Source organism: Anomalospiza imberbis, chromosome Z (genome assembly GCF_031753505.1).
Source record: "Anomalospiza imberbis isolate Cuckoo-Finch-1a 21T00152 chromosome Z, ASM3175350v1, whole genome shotgun sequence".
Lineage (NCBI taxonomy): Eukaryota > Metazoa > Chordata > Aves > Passeriformes > Viduidae > Anomalospiza > Anomalospiza imberbis.
Genome location: NC_089721.1, coordinates 69342392 through 69369979, shown reverse-complemented (window position 1 = coordinate 69369979; position 27588 = coordinate 69342392). Strand labels below are relative to the sequence as shown.

General features: G+C 42.6%; 1 long non-coding RNA gene across 1 annotated transcript; it reads right to left on the bottom strand.

Annotated features, from left to right (window-relative positions):
- Positions 1-1713: 1713 nt before the first annotated feature.
- On the bottom strand, positions 1714-12793 carry LOC137464480 (uncharacterized). The gene is made up of 2 exons (XR_010994250.1): positions 8932-12793; positions 1714-2209 (listed from the first exon to the last, which is right to left on the bottom strand). It is a non-coding gene; the product is annotated as an uncharacterized lncRNA (long non-coding RNA).
- Positions 12794-27588: the final 14795 nt, after the last annotated feature.

Here is a 27588-nt window from a genome sequence, read left to right as displayed (position 1 = left end):
TTTGCATGCCCTACTTAACTGCTTGAAATTCAGAGGTATTGAGCACCTGGGACTCCACTGGAATTTGATGAGATCTGTGGCTGCTTCCTCACCTCTGAAAAGTGAGGCCCATAGGACTTCTTTTGAAGATGTCAATTACTATCCTCTGTCCTGGCTTTCCACATTACTTCCAAACAAGCACATCCCTGTGCTGGTAGGTTTGGCTTTTGAATGCTAAGTGTCCTGGTTGAAGACATAAATTTTAGTCCAACTTCATCTGTTTAAAGGGGATGGGGATTATATTACCTTGAAATTCCCTCTTAACTTTGTTCTATTTGATATCAAATATGAATTATTGACAGAATCACCCCAATCTGTCACATTTGATGAGACACACATACTATGGAATACATTAAATGGAGAATATAATTTTAGAAGCACATGCAAGAGAATCTGAGAGAGAATTAATTTCTAATTCAGTGCATGAAACAAATAATAACAACGAAGAACATTATGAAGCTTTGTGACCTTACAGTAGCACAGGAAATGAAAGGTTTCAGTGAAGTCTAAAAGGGCAAACTACAGTCTCTTGTAAAAAAAACAGCTGAAAAACAGACATGTACATAAACACACACGTAAAGTTCAACTAGCAAATTTGATTTAAGGAGTAGATTCCAAGGTTTTTAGCGTGTTGAATGGCATCTTCCCACCAATGAATGATCCCTTTGAACCAACAGGACTATTTGTGGAACAAGGTACTATTCAGCTCTGGAGTAAAGTGAAAGGAATCAGAATCCATCCTGAAGTTAAAAGAAAACAGGAAGTTCCATATCTCACCGTAATTAACATGAAAAAAGAGTCAGGACTCCCCAGTGCTTCCCACACTAAGATATTCCAGCTATCCCCACACATGAGCCTGCAGTGTCTCGCACAATTGTTAACAAAAATCTCCACTGAGCCATATTGGTGTTTGCATATGGGTGTCAGTTAGTGAACTCAGCAGAGATCAGGGACTCCTGTGGCAGGGATGTAATCCTGGATCCGAGGAGGAGGTTATGATCAACAGCAAAGCCAGCCAAATGTGTGCACAGGAGAGAACCCTGAATTTTCGTCTGAACAGGTTACCAACACCACTGCTGCTCCTTCTTCCCTGCTAACAGAGCCACTGGAAGTTTTTACAAGTACAGTGTGTTGTTCTCTGCTACCTCAGTTGCCTTGTTTGGAACCCTTCTGTCCCTTCTGAAAATAGCTTCTGTCTCTTTTTCTCCAATCCCAGATATACTTTATTTGAATGAGGAGGAAAAATAACAAAAAAAAAAAAAAAAAAAAAAAAGTACAGTAACCATCCCTGCCCTTCATTCAAATGTCTCAGTTCTCAAAGTTTCAAGTACACTTTAACCTTTTAAAGTTAGATTTGCCCTCTCTTCCCATGCAGCCAAAAAGACCTGAAAAATCTTTACCTCAGGACTAAGTAAATTGCACCCATTAATGAGATCTGTAAGGTACACACATAATCGACTGGTCATTTTGCCCTGTTTTCTGATCAGGATAATGAGTACATCTCCTTCTATAGCTTTTCTCAACACTTTCCAAATGTGTAATGCCACAATTAAAAGGGGTATGAATTCCTGTTACTTAACTGGATAAGACTAATAAGCATGTGAGCTAAATGTGCAGTGGAAATTACATATCCAATAACAAATGAGGTCAAATAACAAAAGAAACTGACTATCAGAAGCTTAAAAGATCTTTATTTATGTCAGAATTTTGACCATTATTGCACTCGTGCATAGGTAAGTACAATTTCATGCATACATCATGTTGAAACAAGTATTGATTGCCCTTTATCTTTTGGTTGCAATGTTCTTCATTCAAAATTTTCTTCAGACCAAATTGCTTACCAAAAAAAAAAAAATCTGTGAAAACACAAAATTGCTCTCCTATTCTTTCTGGAGACACAGTGACAGGAGTAACACACAGCAAATTCATGAAAAAGATTATAAAATATGGATTCATTTACTCCAGGTCCTCAAAACACCTGCAAAAATTCCTGGCTGAGGTAAGGTTAAAGTTTAGAACTGGAGGATATTAAGCAATTCATGCTACAAGTTTTCATCTTCTTGGCCCAACCTCCAGCAAAGGAAAACAAACAGCAGCAAGGTGGCCTTGAGATGTTCTTAAAAAGGCAGAAGACCTGCTCCACGTAGAAGAAACCTATTTCAAGGTGAACCTTGGGAATAAGATGAGAAAGGGTCATTTATTCATAGCTCTTTCCAGAGGGTGCCATAAAAGAGGTCTTTAGAGTCAGCTTCAATCAGCTGTGAATAGTAGTTTTCTCCACAAAAAGCCTGGCTTCCACATTTTCACACCACATTGTGTAACTTGAACTTATATTTAATTCATTTTTCCCCTCAGACTTCAGAGTATTTAGCCATCTGTGACATCATTACACCAGCTACCAGATTCCCTTTGCTGCTAGGAAGGCTGACAATTCAATAAAGTCTAATTGACGACCTTTTTAAAAGGGCCCAGATTAAGAGTAATTAGCACACAAATGAGTAACACTCAACATTCCGGTGATGTAGTGATTTGATCAAATTCAGCATACCTTAGGGGAGATATACTGAGCAGCAGTATGAGGAATGATCAGATTTATTGCAAGAAAAACACACAACAGACATTTTTTAATTTATATGCTCACAATTCCATATTAATTGAAGATTAGCCTTGGAAAAAAAAAGAAAAAAAAAGGGAAAAAAAAAAAAAAAGGAAGGTATTGTGGAAAATCAAGAAGTCTTTTAAATAATTATGATCTAGAAAGTAAAGAAAACATTCACAGAGTTAAGTGTCAAGACAGACAAGAGTGACTGAGTAAAAGAGATAGGTTATGGAGAATAGAATATTTATAGAGAAACTCTACACTTAAAGTATTTACCAAGAGTCCCAGGCATGGGCATCTCTGTGTCTGTGCACACACTGAGACACACATATGCCTTTAATCATGTCTTCCTGACAGGATCTGGGTAGCCAGGCAGACAGTGAGGCTTGTAAGGAGAGCTGCCTACCCTCAAAGAGAGGGAGCACCAAAGAGTTCATGCTGATCTTCAGTCAGAAGTCATAGAGAAGCAAGGAAGACATTCTAGCACACCTTAAACACATGTACTGAGAATATTTAACATGAAGAGTGGTGAAATCCCTCTATCCTGGTGGGGGTTTGCTCCAGCATTGGGTGGGAAGTGTGCAGCACAGAGGTGCTGTTGCATTCTAGCCCCACATTAAGGTCCCTGTGCTCCACATCACAAGGAAAGAAGCCTTTCCACCATGGGAACAACACTGCCAGCATGGTGCAGATCCTTGTCCAAGTGCCTCACTGGACCTCTTGGACCCTGACTGAGGCAGCACATTGAAAACACATCCTGCCTTTGCCCCTCCACTACTGCAGGCCAGCGGGAGAAGGAGAGGAGTGCTGTGAGTTCCACCACCTCTCCCACGCAGCACCGGGCGGCACAAGCAGGACCCAGAGCACACCAAAGCAGGGAGACAGAGAACAGAAGTATCACATAGCAGGGAGCTGCCAGCCTGCTGGCCCCAAAATAGACGTGCTACCTGAAGTGTTAATACAGGCCTCGCTGTCAGATATCTCAGCATTTCTCCTCGGTGCCAGGAGACTGCACCCCTGTGACATCCCAGCGGGGTGTGGAGGAGGGAGGGTTAAACCCCATCCTACAGAAGGAGGCAGATTCAAAGCCTTGCCTAAGGTGGGAGTGCCAGCCCACTAAACTGTTGACTCCGCATTATGTTGCAGCTTTACAACTCTCATTATTTGGTCTTATGCTGAAAATTCAGACGCATTATTAATGTAATTTGTTTCAAACAACACCAGCTGGTTGTGATGAAGCTCTCATTAAAATTTATCACCATGATATATGTAATTATATACATGCATATATTTATATATGTATCACAGGTGGGCCATACCTCTCCACAAAGTCTGCCATTACAGCTAATTCAGTGGATGTAATCAAATTAAGTAATGCTAGTAAGCAAGAAATAATTTGAGTTTCTGCCCACTGATGTTGTCTTCTTTCCATGCGTGACCTTCCAACATCTGCATGACTGTCACCTCTTGTTTTTTATGTTATAGTAATTTGTCACAGCCTGAAATCTGCAGAAGACACCATCTCTCCACTCCGGGCTTGGGGAATGAGATCAGAGAGTCACTGGAAATGGGCAGAGCCACACTGAGTCCCAGCTGAAGTGTGGCTGTGCCCACCCAGCCCCTCCAAAGTGCTTCCCTCTAGCACAACACAGAGCTCAGCCTGAAGGCTTGAGCTGAGGGGACACGAGTGAGAAATTCAAGCAAAGACTCAGTCTCAGCAAGATCATTTCAGATGCTTTAAAAATTGATTTAAACCCTCCTGGCCAATGCTGTAGATATAACAGATCTTTCCTCTTAACCAGCATCACCCCTAGAATTAAAGATTAACAATATTTGTGGTGGGTGCCCTCTGTGCTGCCTGACCAGCTGATTACCTAGAGGTTACTCCTTCCTAGATGAGTTATTCTGTGAATACAGCATTAATTCTTAAAAAAAAAAAAAAAAAAAAAAAAAAAAGTCAGGAATTCATCTTGTCTTAGACTGGGGTTTGGTGGGGCTTTTTCCTGTCTGTCATGACACAACTTGTATGACTGATAATTTTAGCATGGAACAGGCTGTATATATGTTTCAGACTGGGGAAAATGTCTTTTGGTGAGACATTTACCATAGAGGTCTCTAGCTGGTTGAGATGGAAAAAAAAGACAATGGTGTTTCATGGAGGGGAAAAGAGATGCCTCTTAATTTTTGGCAGCATTTCAGACAATATTTTTTTTTGTTTAGTTTTTTTCCCCTTCTATAAAGCTCACCCAGCATTGTCTCCATTACTAAGCAGTCATGCTTACTGAGATCTGCCAATTTAGTCTTGCCTATATTTAGATCCAGAAAGCTTTATTTTACTTTATGTTTAATAAGACCTTTTGCAAGTGGTAAGAAGAACCCACTTCGTTCCATACTACCACAAATCTTTAATTTGTGGTAGCTAATGAAAGCCCAAAAAACATTATATCACAGAAAACAGGGGTAAAAGTGGCTCTAAATATGGTTCTATCTTCTCACTGGCAAGTAAATGACAGAATTACCAATGACCTCCCAAAACCTTCTGCTCCAAAATTCCCTCTTAAAAGTTATGTACTGTAGACCTCACCATAAATGTGAGTAGTGGTGCATCTTCCTATCAGCTCAACCATACTACATGTAAGGGTCACTAACTACGAGTTTATTTTTCTTCACAGTATCAGTAAAGTCTCAAAATAGTCTTTTAGCAAGACTTTAGTGGTGTATAAAATATTGCTGGCACTTTAGTAGATCCTGGGGGGCTCAGTTTTGACAAACAGTTGCAAATGGTAATGTGAGACTTTAAAAACAGGTAAAACTAAAGCAGGAGGTTAAAAATGTGAGCCAGAACAAAACAGAGAAAAGGAAGGTTGGTAACACTATTAACCTTGGCACAGATGTCTATACCCATGAAGCACAGCATCACATGAATGCAGCCTTAGCATCCTGCATGAGCCTGGCTCCAGCTGACCTGGCTCCCTCTGGATGGTTGGGAACACTCCCCACAGCTTGGACAAACCCCTCCCAAGGAGCTGAGAGATGATCCCACTCAAACACAGTTACCTACAGGCCAGCTCACCTGGCAAATAAATACCCCTTCCCCAAATACAGATATTTCTGCTCCTAAACCTCCACATTTAGGAGGAAGTCCAAGTCCCAGATTTGGGAGCCAGTACACTTATCCCACAAACATCTACACAAAATATAACATCCCTGGTTCCTGCACTTGGAAAGGTTTCGCAGAGATACAAAGGAATGAATCCAAGTTTCACAGCCAGGCAAGCACTTCTTTACTGGTGAGCACAGCCTTGTAGCCTTTTAAAAAGGGTTTGACAAATTTATTTTGTGCAGGTGTTATCACAAAGCTAAACACATCAAGGAGAAGGGACATTCTGCTCTTTGAGTGTAGAATCCCCCATAATGCAAACCCTGCAGTTAAATATGTTAGTTTAGATCAGTCATTTAAAAGTGACAGTGTCTTCTCATAGTCTTCACACAAAGCAACACTTGATGACTAAGATTCCTGGCCTTACAGCCCTAAATGAAGATCCTACTTCTCACTGTGTATTTCAAGGTTATGTTTTGGGATGCACATGGCGCACACAGAAACAAGATGCAGAGGGTTTGCTACATTCTGTCTAGGATGGTCCCATAAATAACACACTGGTTCAAAATCATGCCAATAAATCATCATAAAAGTACCATCCAATTTGTCCCATGCCTATCACTAAAAGGGAGAAGGCATGTTTATAAAGCTTCATTCTCTGTGTATCTTCATCAAAAACAAAAAGAGGAAAAGAACAAAGTGTATCTTAGAGCAGCTTACAGCAGATAATATAAAAAAGTTTGTGTTTTGGGGGTTTTTTAAAGTCTTTTGGTCTTGATTTTGCACCAGCAACCAGCCCAAGAGAACAAACATGCATAATTTCATGTTTGGATAGAAGGCAGTCCTGTTTAGCTTCATAATCTCTCATATAATTACGGAATGACTAGCAACTCTTCCCTCTGTTTCAAGGCAAAGACAGGTGAAAAGGAGAACAGAGGACTGTGTGTTAAGTGTACATAAATCCAAAAAAAGAATTTTGCAGTGGAAAAGTGGGAGTCTGGGAGGAAATTTATATCCATGCATTTAATTCTTGCTTATCTTGTTCATGTGAGCTTTTCTCTTGACTGAGGAGTATGAATTACTGTAGAAATGTAAAAGTAGGAGTACCCTCCAGAGGACATCTGTTTCACATCACAGACAGATGTCTGTCTGACCCATTTTCAGGACTTGAAACAAGGATTCCAGAATATCCTCAGAAACCCTGTTCCAGTGCAGTATCATCCCCATAGCCAGAACATGCATCTATCTACTTTAGCTTATTCCATCCTTTTTTTTTTTCTTTTTCTTTTTTAAAGCATTTTAAACAGGGCAGGCAATTGCCCTTTTCTTTTCAAGATTTTTAATAATATTTTGCATACTGTAGATGCATTACACTTTTCCTAAGAAAAAAGCCCATACTCAGTTAATTCAGCTTCTTCTCATAGAAATTGTTTTCTAGGCATTGTTCTTTCTCCATCTAAAGGAGAATGATTTTCAAAATGTGCCATTACTGTTGGACACAGATGTAATATTCCTGGGTCAGGCTCCACCACTCAGGGCAGAACTAGATAATTATTTCCCAGTTATTCACAATATTGCTATTAATTCATACAATCATGGAATTTACTCTTCACACATCTTCGCATTTCTGGATTTCATTTTGCTTGTGCTCTGTGCTAAGCCTCTTTTATGAAAACTGCTCTCAAACTAGTTGTTTCCCATTTAATACTTGTGCATTTGATTTTTCCTTCCCCAAAAGTAATACATTGCACTTGTCTTCCTTTATTGAATTTCATCCTATTGATTTCAGAGACTTTCTTCAATTTATCAAGCCCATTTTGTATTCAAATACTGTTCTGCAAAGTGTTTGTAACCCCTCCTAGTTCAGTATCATATGCAATTTTTTTAAGTTTTCTACATATTCCACCATCAAAGCTGAAAATATTGAATAATACTGGACCTAAGACAGTCCTCTGTGGTGTCTTATTTGATGTTTTCCCAGTCTGACAACAAACCATTGAAAACTGTTTTACTGATAAGCCAAATTTTTCAGTTTTGCACCCATGACATAATAACTTCATCTAAACCATACTTCTCCTGTTTACTTATGAAAATGTCATGTGGATGTGTGTCAAAATCCTCACTAAAGTCAAGATCTATGACATCTGCTTCTTCCTCCTTATGCACTGGGCCAGTTACTCTGTCAAAGAAGGAAATGAGATTGCTTTGATGTGATTTGTTCTTGACAAACCCATGCAGGCTGTTTCTTATCGCCTTATGTTCCTCTAGGTGCTTACAAATTGATTGTTCAATAATTTGCTCCTGCATTTTTCTCAGTATTAAAGCCAGGCTGACTGGCCTGTGATTCCCTGGGTCTTCCTATTTCTCCTTTTCAAAGACAGGTTCTGTGTTTGCCTTTCTCTCATCCACTGGGACCTCACTCATCCTCCACGAGCGCTCAGAGATAATTGCTAATAGCTCAGAGATCACCTCAGCCAGTACCTGCAGCACTCCAGGGTGAATTTCACGAGGCCCTGTTGACTTGCATATATCTAACTTATCTGAGTATTCTTTAACCTCTGCACCTTTTCCCTGTATATTTAAAGACTTGCTGCCCAGTGTGTGTTTCATGCTTTTAATGTTCAGAGGCAGTGATCCTAACAAGTTAGGTTTAATTTATTTTGTCTGGTGGAGCAGTCACTTTTCACTCCATAATGTCAATAAAGAAGAGTGGCTATATTCACTAAATGGGTAGGAAAGATGCCCCTAAACCCAAACACATGGTGTTTCAAAATGTGACTGCTGCTCTGCCTCTGGACACTAAACACTCTGGACAGGGAAGCCCAGTGAGATTTTAACAACTTCTCATGGCCCCAAAGACCCTTACTCTGGTCAGGTCCAGTTGCAGCAGCTCTGGAAACCAGCAGCTGCTTTTTTACACCATCCAAGTGACATCCAGACATCAGCCATTCCCCCACCAATTTTTCCCACACCTGGAAGTATTTACAAAACATGACACCCATTTATACAATCAAGCTTCATATAAAATGCAGCAAGGGCATCCAGCAGGAGATAAAGCAAAGATACATTGATCTGGAATTATACTTACTTCCTCAGATAAGGTTTCTTGGAGGTAGATTTAGCTACAGGTTGGTCCTTAGCTATTGTCCTTCTGCTTCAGCAGCTCTGTTCCTATTTACAAAACAGTCCTTACCTCTGCCTCTCAAATTCACACTTGACATGCCTGGTGTACTTGCAATTAGGGCAGGAGGAGCTCATTGTTCCCGTTTTCCTCTCTGTCTTCTCTACAGTAGTATTTCTCACTGGGGGTTTAAAAGACAAAATATTGATTTTTTTTTTTCCTAAATGGCTTGTTCTTTTTTATTATGCTATCCGGGTGGTTTTAATTTCTTACTGCCTACTTTGATGTAGCAACCTAAGGACAGCCAAAGATGAAGTTCTAACCCTAAGGCCTTGAAACAAAAGATACAGCATCTTCCCTCTGTCCCTCAGAAACAGAAATAAAATGGCTTAGTTGAAAGAAATCCACAGCAAGGAGGGTGTGAAGAAACCTTTACATTTCCTCACCTGTCAATTAACACAGAGGATGCACCCTGGACGCTGGAATGGCCTTTCTGACAAGCAGGAGTCCACCTTTCAGACTGCTAAATTATTCTCACTTCAGTCCCGTGGTGAACTTCATGGCAGTCACTGCTGTGTGTGCCCGAGGGAGCCTCGGGGAAGCCACCAAGAAGCCACATGGGCACAAGATCACCACAAGGCTGGCAGCAGCAAACAAAGGAACTCTGAGCAAACACATTTCACAAGCGTGCAAGCATGTCATCTGTAACTCAGGTGGGGATTCCTTTAAAAATGCAGTTCTCCCACTGCTTTTATACTCGAGGAAAGCATCGCAAAGTTAAAGGCTTGTGAGTGGAAAATAATATAAGCTACTTTATTTCAAGAGATAAATTTTGGGGCAGATAAACTCTCAGAGGAGAAAAAGAGTGGAAATAAGCAGTGGTGCCATGGTGAGCTCTGTCTGTACTTCAGGCAGCAGTGGAGTGGATCAGCCTTGACCTCAGGCAGGCTCCAGTCCACCCCACACACAGCCAGGGCTAGCAGGAGAAGAACAATCCGGGATGGAGATTCCATGGCCTCTCTGGGCAACCTGTTCCTGGTTCAGTCCACCATCCAAAGGACCAAATGTGCATTTTTTGCCTCAAAGCAGCATCCGCTTTCCAACCTGTGTGCCCACACCCTATCAGCTGGAGCCTCCCAGGAGAGGTCACCTGCTGGTACTCCTTGCCCAAGCATCTTTCTCTGCATCCATCCTGTCCCACCCATGGCACAGGTGTTTGCATTTCCCTTTGTCCAGCTTTCTGAGGTTGCCATCAGTCCATTTCTTCAGATGTCACCTACTACAGGTCAGCTACAACTTCTGCACTGGGACCAGCCAGCAACCATCCTGCAGAGAGACAGGAGTGCAACATGAGAGACCAATATCCCACAAAAAGAAAACAAGGTTGAAAAAAGGGCAGGAACAGAGGGTAAAATGGTAATGGATGGTACAGAGATACACCAAGAGCTTGTACATGGTACAACAGCATAAAACTGCTAAAACGTCAGTCTTGCCAGCCCCTGGCCTGATACCACCAGGGCTGGTGAGAGTTACAAGAGCTTTTGAGAGGAATCTTGGCAGGGAGAAAATAATTTTAATGGCATTAAACTCTTCTCTCATTCCCACAATGATCCATCCCATCTAGGACTGGCTTTTACAAATAAGCATACCTGGAGGAGCACTCTCCAAAATGTAATGGTGCTGTAGAGAAAGGTTCATCTTCTTAGCTGCAAGCCACTTCTCCAGAAAGTAATAAACCCCAAAAATCCTAATTGTAGACAAATATCACAGACATAAACCAACAGTAAGCTCCAAAGATGCTTTTGCATGAGGGAAAATGGGATGGGGAAGAGCAAAGGAGAACATTCATATCCAGACCTGTGTTTAAGGTTCCTTGCCATTTACAAGGAGTGAGGCTTGGAAGCCAAGCTGCAGTCCAGGCCAAGTATAACTCCAGCAGGACTGAGAATGGTTGAAAATAAAGAAATTATGTTCAACTCCAGCACATATTAATGATAAATACAATGATCCATGCACTCTAGAAGTAGAGAGAGCAAGCTTATTACAAGGCACAAAAAAAAAAAAAAGAAAAAAAAGCACAATTGAATCAAAATATATTCTGCCATAAAAAGACAACCTGCTTTCTATCAGTAGTTGCAAAAGAGACTTCCACTAACACCTCTGATATAAAAGACCAAGCAATTCACAGCCCTTAAAATCATTCTCTTTTCTTTCTGTGACCAGAGTTTTCTGAAGCACTGGGACTGTAGGTCCTAATGAGGTATCTCTGGCCTTTACTTACAGCATGTGCACTTCACCCTCTTCTTTGTAACTCCTAACACACTCTGAGAAGATAAAGCTTAGAGGAAACCTAAAAACCTTCAACAGGTACTCTGTAGCTCTTCTCATTTACCTGCTCTGGTGTGAGACCCATGCAGGTCTTCCCTCTGCTTATGCAGGAGGCTTTCTCATCTAATTCAGCAGAACTTTGATAAATTCGCATTCATGTGTTGTGCTGAGGCCTCTGGGCTGGCAGAATTTGTAGTTTGCTTAACAACTGCATTTTATTCAGGGAGAAAAACCAAAACCTAGTGAAATTATTTCTACATGTGTTGTATTCTCCAAGGTGTATGTCAAGACAAACTTTTCAGCACATTACTTTGTCATAGTCTGGAAGCCTGACCATGAACAGTAGGCAGTATGGACCAGAGAGAAGATCTTAGTTGCTATCCACCTCTGAGGAAATGACTGTCTCAGAGAAAACTGAAGATTAGGAACATGCATTTCACATAGAAACTCACACAAGTAATAGGAGTACTAATAATAACTCATGAGTAATACAAAAAGTCTGAGCTTATTCCAGACTTGGATTTCAAATACTAAAATTTGTCCCAAACAATAGAGGGTCTGGCTGGAGAACCAAACTCATTTCTACCTCCAGCTCCTCTGGTACTGACAAGGAGCATGTCTTTCTTTTGTCAGGGGGAAAGCAAGCTTGGCAGACCAGCTGGTGACACGACCTTTATGAAAATGAGAAGTTAGAAAGAATGGCTGCTTCCTATGTTTATTCAGCAAGGTTGCCCCTTACCAAGGATGTCAGTCAGACGCTGGACTTTCTCCCTCTCTTCCTTCAGGTTTTTTAGCGCTCGTCAAGCTCATTTCTTTGTTCTATCAACACAGCAGGTGGTCTATGTTGGGCATCCAGTCAAATAAATTCATGAACCATCTGAAAAAGCACACCAGGGCTCAAACAGAGTCTGTGTTGTTTGTTTGGGTTATTTTTAAGGTAGAGACAGTGGTCAGATCCCCAGCTGGTGTAACCAAGCCCTGCTTTACTGGCTTTAACACTACCAGGCTGCTTCTGGTCAGATCCTTACTACTGCAACTTGGCTGCTGGGGAAAGACTGGGAGAAGATCTGACCTGTCCATTACTTTGTGCATGTTAAATGACAACCACCTTTTTTTCCCTTCCAGCAGAAGGAAAAGACAGTGCTGCTTTCCCAGGGTGTCACCACAAACAAGATGCTGAGGAGACTTCTAAAAATGTTCTCTGAACCACAGTGGGACAGGATTTGAAACAGAGAAGAGCTGAAAGCACTGAGATACATCCGCAAAACACAGGCTTTCACCTGTGCACTTAGCTGTTCTGAGGACATGCAAAGGGCATGCTGTGTTTGCATACACTTTAAACTGGCATATTTACAAGCTGGCTTGCAAACACTCCTTCTGAGAACTGCAGCTAGCAAAGGGAAATAAAATTAGAAATTAATTAGACCTATTCTTGATGTTTTTCCCTTTGCCTCAGCCCCCTTCTGTTTTTTTGTAGATCGTTCATGATGAGGTGGTAAGTACACACAGAAGCATGGAGATAGAGATAGAGATACCGATATAGATAAGATATAGATACAGATGATATAGAAAGATATAGAAACAGATAGATGATGTAGCTAAAAGTAGATTATAGATGTAGATAATAGATATAGATGATATAGATATAGATAGATATAGATTATATAGATGGGCAGCTTTGTATTCAATTGCATTTTCCACATATGTACCAACAACAAGACCCGTGTCCTGCTCTGACACCAGCTCAGACAGTTACATCCTGTCTTGCTAATGACCTCCCCAGAGTTTCTCCTGCAAGCAGGTTTTCTTTCTTTCCTCTTGGTCCTAAACAGTTTCCCTTCCTTTGATGCAAAGCTAGCGGCTACAACACATCTTTTGAGCACTGCCAACATAAAGTTCAGCTTGTGCCTCCCAGTCCCACTGCACCTCTAAGGAAATTCCTGAGTAAAGTGACTTATTTGTAAAGATAGATCTCCAAGTTCACATTTGGTTTAGGTGTAAAGTCCTCCATGTTTGCACCTAGAGGAATTAATCCTTGGAGGAAATGAGGGAACATTTCTTACATGATTTCTTCACCATGTGAGCAGACAACACCCAGTCACAACAGTTCTACACTGTAGAGATTAGATTAGCACCTGAGGATTGTCTTCAGACACCTTTAAAATACGATTTATTTCAACTTAGAACATTGTTTTCTCTTGAAGGTGGTTTCATCTGCTACCACTGATTCCCTGGCACAAGTCCATCCAAGCCAGGTCTGGTATGAGAAATCCTGTTCAACAGGCTTTGCACAACTTCATGGTTGATAAATAAAGACGCAAGTATTTGGCTACTCATAGCAATTTCCATGGCTCTGGGGCTCCTGACATGCTAGAACAGATTGGTCAGTCACATTCCTGCCCTGGCTTAAGACATGGTGTGTGTAACCTCCTTTCATGCAATGTCTCGGAATGATGTCAAGTTTGAATGATTTCACATGAGCTTCAGAAGGTAAATCTTCTTCTATTTACTTAAACTCACATACAGTGCCTGGTGGAGAGCTCTTCTTTGGCAAAGAGAAATGTTTCTGGATTCTACCTTGCAAAGCAATAGAAAGAAAGTCTATTCTCCTCACCTCTGATTGCTATCACCAGCTACTGTAATTTACTACCACATAGCAATGAGAAATGCCGGTTTGGAGCACTTGCTTGAATCATGTGGGAAGTCAGGCAACATTGGCCTTGCAATCTGTGATGCTATTCCAAATTGTATTTTAACCCCCACTCCTCTTTGATGACTTATCTTAGAAGAAAATAAAAAAGCAAGCTACAAGTGATGAATGACAAACAACAGATCACCCATCCAAGAGCTCTTTAAAGAAGAATCAGATAAAAAGGTGGAAGTGAGCTGGATAATGTTAGGGTCCTGTTTTCTACCCTGTTGTTTGATGTAGGATGGAGACAAATCTTCAAGACAAAATGTTAAAGAGAAAGAAAGGTAGTATTTGTAATGAACATGGACACCTCTTGTGAAGGCTCTCTGCACACCATTTGTGGGTTTTCTGCAGTATTAATGACTTGATGGCTATAATCAGTGCTCCTGGCTACATTAACAACAAAAAATAGAGGAGTTTTGTTTAAAATTTCTCATTTTAAGGAAAATTTTGTCAAATACTCTCTTCAAGAATGGGAAAGGGGAAAAAATCTCAGCTTTATTTTTTCTTTCCTGTTTATTCATCCAGTTCCTAAAATAGCTTTAGAAAACTGGTAGACATATACCTCATTACTTACTGGGTATATGGACAGCTCACATGGATTAGGAGGAAAATGTTCTCTCTTGTGTCACAGTTTGATCAAACTGCCTGGTTGCATTTTGGAGATTTTGCCCTTCATTTATTTATTTGCAGTTGGATTCCATCAAAATCATGAGGAAAATAACCAGTGGCCTAATCCAGCATGGTCACACTGCTCTTGCAAGTTATGGTAAGCTTTTCTTACCAAAATAAAAATCCCAGGGTATTGGGATTTTAAAGCTCTCTCCAAGAATCAGTTCCCTTCCTAAACACCAAGAACCCGCTAAATAGCAAATAAATCCTCCTGAAGGAATGTCCAGTTTGGTAAAAACCATAATGAATTCAGACTGAGGAAAGGAAACGCACACTCTTCCTACACACAATTTGACAGATAATTATTCCAGTGAGTCAGTTATGAAGTAGACTTCCTCTGATAAGAAGCAATTTGCCATGATCCCTTTTTGTTGTTGTTATTCCTTCCTTAGTGTCATGACTGAAACTGCTGGGGGAGGAGGGAGAGGTCCGTGGCTGCCAGCTGTTTAAGCAAGGAGGAAGAGTCTGGTACTTTTAGATTTACAGGTATTCAAAGACCACAGAAGTTTTTTAAAAGTGAGCTCTGACTCTGAAATTATCGGACTTCCTTCAAAGAGGGGCTACAGGAAATGAGTTTGTCTTCCAATAGACTCACTCTCTCTTTCCCCAGGGGAACAGCAGGTGACTTCAGTCATTCTGGTTGAGGGTCTGTAGCATTTTTCTGCATTTTCACCATTAATGCCACCTGATTTTTTAGTGTCCTTGCAGAAAGAGGTACAATGCATGAAACCTTAAATACCTTGGGATTAATACAAGCACACACAGTCATACTCCACTCTGGATATACTGGGAAATGTTACTGTTCCTCCATGAAACACTGATTTTGTGGTTAATCTGATAAAATGTCTTTACAAATCAGGCGAAGACTGCTAGATTCCCTAGATGCTGGCTTCAGACCAAAGAGACTCAGGTGAAAAATTGTGAACAGCATGCAGTAATTGCTCCTTAAATTGTAATGATTTTATAAAACCTTCCCCTTACCACAGTCAATGAAATGCTCCAAGCAGGAGAGACAGGAACATATGTGGCTCAAGGTAAGAAGAAAAATTAGCAGTAGCAGTTACTGTTTTAACGAAAAACTTCCCATTTCTCAGCCACTGCTCTCTCCGTGGGATGCAAGGCCTGTATGTCAGGGAGTGCTTTGATTGTGTAGAGTTTGATGATGCTGACAAAAGGGTTGATGGTTCATGCACAGAAACCAGGGGGAGGGCCAGCAAGGTATCATGGTGAGAGATTTCTTGTAGACCACCCAACCAGGAGGAAGAGGCAGCTGGGAGAAATCTCAGTCTCTTGTTCTGTGAGGGACATCAATTGACCCTGTGACTGCTGGAAATACAACAGATCACAGAGAAAACAGTCTAGGAGATTCCTGAAGTGTGTGGCAGAGAAGCTGCTGACAGCTGGTGAATGAGGCAATGAGAGAAAATGGCCACTGGACCTGTTGTTCTGGAAGAGAGAACAGCTGGTAGGTGATGGGACAGCTGGAGGCCATCTTGGGCTTGGTTATAATGGAAAGATGATTTTTGATTTCCAGAGAAGGATGGGTGCAGCAGAACTGCCACCTTGGACTTCCAGAGGGCAGACTTTGGCATGGTTAGGGGATTGGCAGAGATAGTCACCTAGGAGGGCTTCCTGAAGGACAAAGGAATCCAGGAACACTGGATATTCTTCAAGGTGCAGGAGGAGATTGACCTCATGTGCCATAAGATGAGGCAGTGGGGAAGACTGGCCTGGCTGAACAGAGACCTGTGTCTAGAATTCAGGGAAAAAAGGAGAGCTTACAACCTTTGGATGAAGGATCAGCCAGATTGAGGAGGACAACAAGGATTTTGTGAGGTTATGCAGGAAGAAAATTAGAAGGTCCAAAGCCCAGCTGGAACTCAATCTGGCTGCTGACAATGTAATTATTTTTATAAATTTGTCGGCAACAAAAGGAATGCTAAGGAGAATCTCCATCCTTTCCTCCAAGAAATTACAGGCCTGTCCCCTGCCCTCAGTGCCAGGAGGCCATGGAGCAGGTCACCTTGAGTGCCATCAGGAGCAAGACAACCAGGGCATCAGGCCCAGCCAGCTTGGCTTTAGGAGAGGCAAGTCCTGCCTGACCAACCTGATCTCCTCCTGGGACAAGGTGACCTGCTCAGGGCTGAGGGAAAGGCTGTGGATGTGTCTGCCCGGACTTTACAGAGCTTTGACACCTTCTGCCACAGCATCTCCTGGAGAAAGTGGCTGCTCATGGACAGGGCCCTGTGCCCTGGGGGAAGAACTGGCTGAGGGCAGGGCTGGGAGCGGTGGGACATGGAGGCACATCCAGCTGGGCTGGCACCAGTGGGGCTCCCATGGGATCAGTGCCTGTTCAACATCCTCAGCAAAGGTCTGGATGAGGCATCGAGGGCCCCCTCAGTCAGTTCCTGACAGCACCGGGCTGGGTGGGATGTGGATCTGCTGGAGGGCAAGAGAGCTCTGCAGGAGGTCTGGATCCATGGCATGAGGCCAGTGGGGTGAGGGACAGCCAGGGGCAGTGCTGGGTCCTGCCCTCGGGTCACAACAACCCCTGCAGCTCCAGGCTGGGGGAAAAGTGGCTGGAAAAGGCCCTGGGGGTGCTGTGACAGCAGCTGGACACAAACCTAGGGTGCCCAGGTGGCCAAGAGGCCGATGGCCCCTGGGCTGTGCCAGCCGTGGGGTGGCAGCAGGAGCAGGGCAGGACTGTCCCTGTGCTGGCCCTGCTGAGGCCACCTCGAATCCTGGGGGCAGCTCTGGGCCCCTCACAACCAGAAAGACCAACAAGTCCAGAGAGGGGAATGGAGCTGGGGAAGGGAATGGAGCCCCAGGAGAGGCTGAGGGAGCTGGGAAGGGGCTCAGCCTGGAGAAAAGGAGGCTCAGGGGGGACCTTGTGGCTCTGCACAGCTCCTGACAGGAGGGGACAGCCAGAGGTGGGGGGGTGTCAGGCTCTGCTTGCAAGTAATAAGGGACAGGATGAGAAGAAACAGTCTCAAGTTGTACCAGAGGAGGTTTAGTTTCAATACCAGGAAAAATTTATTCACCAAAAGGGTTGTCAAGTACTGGAACACGCTGCCCAGGGAAGTATTTGAATCACTGTCCTTTGAGGCATTTAAAAGACACACACAAGTGACACTAAGGGACAAGGTTTAGTGGTGGGCTTGGCAGTGCTGGGTTAATGGTTGGACTCAATGATCTTAAATTACTGAATTCCAGCTCAAATTGCTTTATCATTGTATTCTATGATTCTAAGTACTGAATCAGTGAAGATGAGCATCATGTTAGGAATGCAAAGCACTTAATAAAATAAAGGCTAGCATCTCTGAAATACAAAAAACACTAACATTTGATTACCTGGGAAGACACTCCAGGGAAAACATCATGACCACTGAAAATAGTTTGGAAATTATAGACAGTACAGTATAAGCATTCAAAACTAGATGCAAGCAGTGTAAAATGGATTTTTCTAAAAGAGCATCCAATGGTGAATTTAGGAGTAATTTGCAATGGGTTCTGACTGCCCTTTGCTTTGAGTGTGCTACAGCTGTTTAAACCCAAGAAAAACAGGTCAAAGCTCTCATCAGATGAAGCAGGGTTGGCTCTTTGTCTGCTTTCCATTGCTGAAAATTAAGATGCAAGATATTACAAATAATTGCAGATGAGAGGGAGGAAGTCCTCCACTTCTGTTCCCTTCACATTGCAGCCAAACAAGAGGCTTATGGGAAAGAACAAAAAATGTTTAAAGATCTGTAGTAAACACTGAACAGAAAATTGAAGTCTGATGAGACTTTTTGCACACTTACTCCATGTGGTCACTCCAGACTGATTTGAGCACTGCAGACAGCAAGACATACATCTTTTACAGCAAGGCTACTCTCTTGCCAGGTAAATCCTTCAAATTGCTGCATGGCTCCTCCTGACTCAACAGCAAGAGGCAGAGATTATGATCAGTGAAGAGAGGTACACAAATAATCACAGGCATTATTCAGAGAACTGGACATTTAGACTTTGAACTGAAGCCCCACCAAAGTCACCAGGAGTCTCCCATTCTTTCCAGTGGGCTCTGGATCTGACACTAATCCAGTGAATTTTAGGGTGGGATTTCCTCTGTCCAGATATGCACTTAGCAGATGAGCAGAGGAGCAGATGAAAACCAGCTTTCAAACAGTAATGCTGATGACAGAGGGATAGAATGTGTGTCCTGAAATAATTTAAATATTGTCATCCCTCACTGTTATTTATTATAAGGGCATTTTTCCAGACTCAAATATTAAAATTTGCAAAATGGAAGAGAGCAAGGAGGAAGGAAGCTTATCCAGCCATTGGCTCTGTAACCCATCATCACAGAGGTTGGTGGCCTCTGCTGGAAAGCCTCAGTGGAGCCAAGCCTCACTCACCTCAGGGTCTTTCTGGCTGCTCCTGGCAGGAGAGAAGAGAGAGAAATCGCTTCATCTGATCTTCATGTTCAGAGGGAGCTGCTTCAGATGAGTTTTATAACCTTCATCCTCAAGCAGGAGCAAAACAAAGGGACTTTAAAGCACCCTCTTGATGAAGAATAGTCTTGTCCTTGTTTCATGCAGGTCCAACCTGCTGCCTCCCCCTTCTGCTCACTCCAGACCTGTTCACCCATTTTCTCCTTGGCATGTTTCAATACCGCAATGCACAAATGGAGCAGGGATATATCCTTCAACTTCTGGCTTGGTCCCACTGGAGGGACGTGGCATTTCCAGGTGATGCTGTCTCAGTCTAACTCACTGAGTGAGGAATTTCAGCTCAGACACATGACAGAATATGACTAATGTGAGGCATAGAGTGAGCAGGCTCTGTCAACAAAACACAAACAGCCCCAAATACACTCTGATAAGTGTGTGTATGTTTGTGTTTCAGAGAATACCTGCTGTGACAGCATGCTGCTATTTTTTCCATTTCCTAGCCCAGAAGAGATGATTACAAGGCAAAATGAGGAAAAAAAAAATTAAAATTACACTGTCTACAAGATGACAATATTTCAGTGTTTTAGCAAACACTTCAAAGATGTTTTCCAGTGTTGGTGTTCCAGGTACCCTTCCAGCCTGACCTAAGACCCTGTGAAAGCCAGCAGAATCCTGTTCATTCATTTGCATGAACTCAGTTTAGGCCCCATGTGTGTGAGTAATCAAGATTATCTCTAATCCCATCCTCTATGTGTTTACTTGCATGCTCAAAGTGCAGGTGATAACAGCAGCAATGTCACATTTTTCCACCCAGCTCTAAAAGCAGGGTCCTATGGGCATGAATTTGTGTGGGATGAAGTGACAGAAGCACTGGCTCTGCACCTGCAGGAAGGTGTGGCTCAGTGCTCATGAGGCTGCCAGCAAGCTGAGCGCTGCCCCCCCCCCGCCCAGAAGTGTCACACAGCGGGGTATAACCATTCCTGTCCCAATGTGTGACAGCATTGGCACCAAGGATACCAATTAAACAGAGGTCTTCATTTGGAGACTTGCAGGGAGGGATCACCTGATGAAACTGAACCAGAGGGGAGTGTCAGGATCCAAAAAAGCCACCAAGGAATACTGTAGGACAGCTAGGGGAAAATCAGAAGGCAAGAAAAAGCATTTCCTCAAATGCACATTTCTACTTTATACCCATGTATAGCCAGGTCAGTGCTAGGGTGTGACACCAACCATTGTGTTATTGGTACATTTGGGACAATGCTTCCCACTGCAGCTAAACCAACTCATCCAGGGGAAGTCTATCGATTTAATCCTGCCTAGGATCCAGCCAGAGCTGTCATTTCCCACCTGTGCTAAATAACTACTCGTGTATATTCATGAACAGTGGTCTTATTACTAAGAATACACCTAATGTGTATAGCACTGTAACAGGAGACAACTTACAACAGGTCTATTAAAGGAAATCACAGACATCACAGAATTGACACATTCTGTTTAAAGGCAGCCACACTTACACTTGATTGCATAACTAGAGACAAGTTTGCTATGTTCCTCATCTTTCATGAATACTCATATTTACTAGCTTAAAATGCAAGATAAAAGCCAGACAAGCTTTGGCAAAGGAATGGGGGACAATATCAAACGATAAACTAGACATATTTATAGGTGTAAACAGATCTAGAAAAGGAAGCATTAGGTATAATAAGCACTCAGTGATGTGGGGCAAACACTAAGACTTGAAAGCAAGAAATATCCAACAACTTGTTACATCAAAACCAGCAATTGCAGGTCTTAGCAGGCAAATAAAATAAGAGCAACAAATAAGCATGAATAAAAAGGGAACAACCACATGAAATACTTTGATCATTGCTACAGAATGAGTGTTTTACAACAAAACAATGTGTAATTGATTGTGTAATTATTCGTAAATGCTGATTATTTTGAGACTAAGTATGGTTTCTATTTTGAGACTAAGTATGGTTTCTCTAGCTCATACCAAGGATGCCATGATGCATTGCAGCTGAAATTGTAACTTTGGAAAAGTGAGGCAAGATATCAGGAAGCATGCAGAAGGAGTACTGAATTGTTAGGAGTGAATTAAAGCCACAGGTTTAGGTGGCATAATACATCCAGAATATAACAACAATGAAATAAAACCATAAAAATAGTAGTAAAAATTCTTTTTTTTTTTAACCACAAAAAAAAAAAAGCAGGGAAAAAAAGAAAAAAAAACCCAAAACAAAAACAACCAAGTGAACAAATGAAAAACATTGAAAGCCGAGAAGCATCCTTGCATGTTTCCACATCAAGACTGTGTTTAGGAGAAATGGCTTATGAACTCAAAAGTGAATTATATAAGGCAGCTATGTGGTTTTTGTTTAAAAAAAAAAAAAAGGAGACAAAGAGACATAATAAAAAAGGAACACAGACTGGAGCATGTTAACATCAGCAGTAGAGACAGCCTGGGAAACTATTTTAAGAGATCAAGAGGAAAAATATTTAGAAAAGTATGAGCTGACTAAGAACAGGCAATGTGAATATCTAGAAATGGAGATCAAGTCTCCCCTGTTGGAATTCACTAGGAATGATGCCTCTCAAGTCCAACAGCATTGCACATTTGGAACAGCAGGAAGGTCTGCTGTCATCTCCACAGAAACTCCTATACACCCCTGGCCCCTTTATGGCTTTTTTGTGTCCTGCACAGAAACTATGATTTCACAGCTCCTGCAGGAAAGAAATCATGCAATGAAGAGCTTGATTCTGTGGCTAGAAAATCCCTTCTGAATTAAACCCAGAAAGCAAGAGGAATCTGCTTCAGAATGCCTTAATGCTCTTTGATGCACAGCCAAAGATCATTCTCCTCTTCATATTTCCAGCACATTTAGCCATAGCCTGTTCAGGCCTGCATTTTTCACATAAGTGGCCATTGTCAGTGCAGGAGGAGCTGTGATTATTCCTGTTCAGTCTGGGAAGCATGACTGCAGGAGAAGCATTTCTAGTGCAGGGAGGAGAGTGTATGTGTCATTTGCTGGTCAGCAGACATCCAAGGAGCTGATAGCTAAGAAGGCCACCCCATCCTTCTCAGATGAGGGTGAGCCATTAAAATCAATGCAGCTCCATTTATTTCAGCTCTGTCATTCCCAGTTAGGGAGCAAAGACATGACAAGAGATTGGCACAAATAGACTGGAGTTTGTGAGCACCCATTAGCTAACACCAGCTCAGGATCTCATCTGGTGATGAGACCAAGGAAATGCTGCCTGGGACATTTACAAGCTGAGGGTACAAGACAATTTGGAGATCATTGCAATATGTTATTTTTGATCACTTTCTTCTGCTGAAATAGATGGAAGTCAATATGATAGGACTGGAGCAGATTCCAATGTCCACAGCCAGAAGCTACTAAAAAATTGTGAATAAAACAACTCAGAAAAGTTTGGCATTTTGCTGAGCAGGAGCCTGGCAAGGAGAAATATTTCTCTGCTCCATTATGGGAACAGTGAGAAGGAAATGTCACCAAAGAATAGATACTGCTGCTCAGCAAATCCCATCTTCTTCTCATATGTGGATCACCAGTGGTCTCATCAGGATAGAGAAGGCAGCACAGGAGGAATGGCATGACTGGAATCAGCCACTCTGGCTAATAAGGGATGACTCAGTGGTGCAGCAAACTGTGCCAGCTGCCTGTTGGAGCCCTTGCACAGAGAAACCAGGACCAGGATTCCATGTGGACTCTTGCTTTCTCCAGAACTTGTCATTTTAGGAGAAAACATAAGATTGCACCCAGGAACTACCAAATATTCTTTCAAACACCCTGTAACTCTCAGTAGATGCAGCATTAGTGCAGAAAACTTTAAGCCGGTCACTACTTTGTAACCCTCTACCCCAGGTTCCTCTTATCTCCACTTTCCTCAGATGGTCAGCCCTGACCTTTTCATCACCCGAGCCACTGACAGCCTTTCTTACATCCCTCAAAACAAATGCATCAAAATCCCAGCAGCTGGAACACGTTTACATTTGACAGGAACTCTGCTGCCCACCCCAGTCAAGCTGGAATGGTGCACACTTCTTGGGGATGAAAAGGATTAGGAAACAGGGCCTGATGCTGGTGTAAGTCCTCTGTGTACAGAAAAAGCTGGGGGAAGAGAGATGATGCTCTCATGGAGAACAAGGACAGGTGGGGTCTGTATATCAGTGCTACCATCTCAGATGCCTGTGGAGAAGAAACAATAAATACTAGATGAAGTGCTTTAAGGGTCAAGAACTTCAAGGGGATAGCCTGCACAGTCTCAAAGAAGAGATAATAAAGAGTGTGTAACACTAGATCCAGCCTCTATGTAAAGATAATCTACTCGATTGAGGCTTAATCCTAGCAAGAGCTGTGTAAAGTCTGGGAAAAAAGGGGGTATAGTGTGAACCCTGAATAGTCTAATTGATCCCAAAAGTAGAGTTTCTTTTAATATGTAAATATTCCATCTCCCTTCAACCTCTTGATCATCCAGGGTCTAATCAAGGAGTTCCTAAAAAGACATCTGCTATCAGGAGGAAAACCCATCCCCTTGTACAAAGCTCTTCTCTCTCACCTAAGGTTTCAAGCTCTGAATTTTCTCATGTCACTTTAGTCCCAGAAGCTCGTGGGCATTCTCTGGTACAGGTGACTGGGACACTGCACAGAGAAGAGGGTGTCTGCCCATCACTCCATAGCCATGCTAGGCACAGTGGCTCCAGAGCCAAAGTGGAAGAGCACAAGAGAACTCATGGGATTGCTTCAGGAAGTTTGTGAGTTTTGAGCATTTTTCTTCTGCCTAAAGAGAGAGAAGTCTGTGGCAGAAGCTGTTTTAAATGAAGATACCACACCCATGCTTCAGCAGAAGCCACCTGTGTTTTATGACCAAGAAGAATTACCTGAGATCCAAGCAGACAGGCTTCTGGGGTGCTGGACACCAGCACAATTCATTTTCCTGTCCTCACAGCCTTGGTGTTTTGGTGAATGCAAGAAGAAGCACAAAAGGCTGCTGTGGAGCAGCCCATGAGAACTTCCTCTTGGAAAATCCTTCTCCAAGGACTGATGAACCACCAGGGGCACCCTGCCTCCAAACTCCACCACCATCACCAGAGGAGCAACAAGATGACAATTAATGATGATGACGCTGCCTCTCCACCCAGCCCTCACCCTCCAGTTAAGAAATATGGTCAGATGAGTCACGGGATGTGCAGGCAGCCTCAAAGCACCTGGAATTTTCTGCTTCAGCTGCCTCTTGGCATGGAGAGGGAAGGGAATGCCATTCCCTGCTAACACTAATGTCACAGACACTGATGGGAATGGGTTAGGAATTCTCTGGTCCCTTCAAGTAAGCTCCCTTCTGGGAGACTTCTGCCTTGGGCTTGCTGACAGCCCAAAGTTCTGCTCCTCCTGAGAAGAGGGGATGTATGAAGACAGCTCATCAGCATCAGGGTGCCAAGAAGGGCAGCTGGAAAGGGACAGGATGAGAAGGGTTCCTCACCACAGGGGAAGCATTTCAGTGGTTTCCTCTCTTCCTTTTCTCCTTCTGCTCACTTGTCAGCTGGTTTTGCTTTCTTTGTTATGCTGGAGGAAAGGGTGAGTTTGGGGAAATTAGAAGTTCCAGAGAATTATCTGGAAGCCAGAGTAGGAGCCTGTCCCCTTCTTCACTCACTGTCTGCATAGCAGAAGGCAACAAAAATCAGCAGAGTTAATACACCACAGTCTGATCTGAGGCTCACTTAAGATCACTGACATTAATTAGACTTCTGCCTTGCTTCCTTCCAACAGCTAAAACAGCAAAGCAGAGGGAAACTGTCTAGAAATAGATGATTTTACCCATCCTATGGAAACAGATCAGCAAAACAGCAAAAGCAGCAGATATGATTGACCAAATGGTCTCTGCTTTTTCTGCAAAGGTCTCACAACATATCCCTCTCACTTTGCATTCTAGATGTATGTGTTTTTCTACAAATTGCATTGTTACTGTATATTTCCTTGTCTGAAAAATTTCCTTCAGTCAGATGAAAATAAAATCAATGCTCTAGCTGATGCTTGGAATGATGTGGCCCCAACACACAAACACACACATCTGTTGTCAGAACTCTTCTGCCTTTCTTTTCCTTTCTTTTAATACAAGTCTGGAATCCACTGAGTGTTCTTCAAGTCTAAGCTCCAAACATTTCAAACAGCACAAAAGGTATGACAAGATGAAAGAAAATGTCCACAAATAGACAGCTAGACAACTAGTTAGCAGCTGTCTGCTTTTCTTCAGAGTTTTTGTGTGTGTGTGTGTTTTTTGTTGAGTTTGGTTTTTTGTGGTTTTTTTTTTCCCCCTGCAGGGGGAAAAAAACCCCAACTTTATTTTTCAATCTTGAAGAAACTGACTGCAGATTCTTTTGTTCTGGCAAGATTCCAGCCCTGTTTAGCACTGGAAGTGGGGGAAGAGGTGAACTTATGATTCCATGTGTAACCTTGAACCTGAGAAATGTCGAACACAGTATGTGTACAGTTACAGCAGTTTAAATGGCATTGATCATTTTCAACTTTTGTATTGTGCTGATCATAACTTAATGAGGTTTTGGTGTTCTATCAAGTCAGGGTATTTATGCAGAAAAAGAAACCAAAAAGAGCAGGTTTTGATTAAAAATGTGTATGGGCTTTTGGGACCTGGTTTAAATATTTCAGATCTTGAGCAAGCATGGAGTCTGCAGTTGAAGTTATTTATCTTCTCCCTAGACAAATCTGGCTGGGGGGAGGGGTGGCAGTGCTCAAACGCTTGATTTTAATTACTGTTGTTGTTTGCAAGTATTTTTCTTCTGTCATTTCTGTTCTCCTTCTCCCCCTAAACAGATGATCAGCAGACAACATGGACTCCTGTCTAACTTGCAGATTTATTTTGGAAACCTGAGCATCCAACGCAAATATGAAACACAAGCTGCAGTTGGATTCTCCTCCAAATCTTTTCCGCTTTCTTGGAGAATTCAGTCGCTCCCTTTGTGAGGCTTAGTGTAAGGCTGGAAAACTTTCCCTTCTCACCTCCTTCTGGGTCTCTTTGTGTGTCCATAAATGAATGTGTGTGTGTGTGTGTGTGTGCGCACAGGAGTCAGCATGCCAGACGGCATTCCACAGCAGAAGGTAATTTCTCCTTCCCCCCTTTATTTGCACATTTAGCATGAGTTGCATTCCTCCAGTACCTGATGAAAGAATGAAGTGATACCGTCAAAGGCTGGGCTACTGGAGATGGGTGGAAGAAACCTCCCTTGTCTGGATAGATCACACATAACCAGAAAGAGCAGAGTTTCCATCCCACTGAAATAAATTTGTATGGCAACACTTAACTCTGCAGCTCTTTCCATTAGCAGCTTCCAAGACGTTTTGCTTTTTTTTCCCTTTCCCACCCAGTATCTTCCCTGCACTTTCAGATCCTATGTTCTTCAAGACAGAGCATTTATTACTCTGTTTGTACAGCACCTGCTACATTGGTTTTAGTATAATGGTGATCTCAGTTAGCATTTCAACCAGCTTTCATACAAATAACAGACAAATACATCAGGTTAACCCCAGATTTGGGTGGCTGACAGAGGTGTTCCAGGTTCAGACTTCTCCAGAGGAAACTTGGGGCAGTGCTGGCCAGAGAGGCCACATGGTTCTGCATTTCACTTAAACACTGGGACGTATTCTCCTAAGCACAGACAAACCTGAATCCGAAACTAGGACTACAGGTGGCCCTGTGGGTTTGCAAAATCCACCATGACCCACCCCAGATGAGCAACTGTTGCCACATCTAGCAGAGAGACCACCTGAAATTTAAACAATAGCTTTTCTCATTTGGCTACAGATTTTGTGTGTGACTATTTCACCCCCCTCAGCCCCAAAGCTGTTGGGATTTTACTCCAGTGGCCCTGTATAAATGTAATTAGTCTTAACAGCTAGTGACATCTCTCTCTGGAGGAAGAGTAAGGATCAGGTTCAGGTTGTGTTGTTACCCACAAGACTGAACCATGGAGAAAACTCAAAAGGGCAGCTCCTTAAGAAAGGTAAGTCCTTCCAGTCAAGCTGGAGGGAACTGTGTGGCTATGCCTTGCCACTTCAACCCTTGCTGGAAACACCAAAACCTCAAGCTCCTTGAACCAGTGAGGATCCTCTAAAATAGAAAAAGGCAGCAAAGCACACACAACTTTCATTAGTCAGGGTCCCCGTTTGTGCTTGTCAAGGTAACCCTGCAAATATTCACTTGCATGAAGGGTGCCTGAGGCTCCTCCTCTCAGGTGAAGCCCTCAGGATGTGAACAAAATGCACCAACAGCAGCTGAAGGCCCTTCTTCTGCTGCTTGCTGCAGTTCTTGAACTAGGGTTTGTAGAGACAAGGAGGTCAATGTATTTGCAAGGGAACACATGAGCTCAAGGTGAAGTCTGTTACAGAAGTGGGGCTCACAAGAACAGATGGGGCTATAGTTGGGTTCAAAACAAAAAAAATAACAGGCTTAGTCCCTGGCCTTTTCACCAATGTAAGGAAGCACAGCCTCGTGGGGCATTACTCCAGCATCTTCCTAGCACTGTATAAGAATAAGTGATTGCATCAGCCGTGGAGGACTGGGGAACTGGGC